We start from the raw sequence: 258 nt of genomic DNA, 5'->3' as shown, positions 1-258 counted from the left end.
CAGGGTGCAGTGCCGGCCTGGTTGGAGGGATGTGGGGTGCAGTGCCAGCAGGGCAGGGGCTGTGGGGACCCCTGAGTGCAGCCCAGGACGGGGGACACAGGCAGCAGCAATGGGGACAACCCTTGACACCCACCCAGTCCCTCAGCACACAGAGCTCCCAGCCCTCCCAGTGTCCCGGGACAGGGGTTTGAAGCCCCCAGCCCCGTGCGGCCGTGCAGGGACAGAGCCACCGGAGCGGGGCCAGGGCAGCAGGGCACA

This window comes from Acanthisitta chloris, unplaced genomic scaffold, assembly GCF_000695815.1.
Source record: "Acanthisitta chloris isolate BGI_N310 unplaced genomic scaffold, ASM69581v1 scaffold24722, whole genome shotgun sequence".
NCBI lineage: Eukaryota > Metazoa > Chordata > Aves > Passeriformes > Acanthisittidae > Acanthisitta > Acanthisitta chloris.
Note: the sequence above shows the minus strand (reverse complement) of the source record.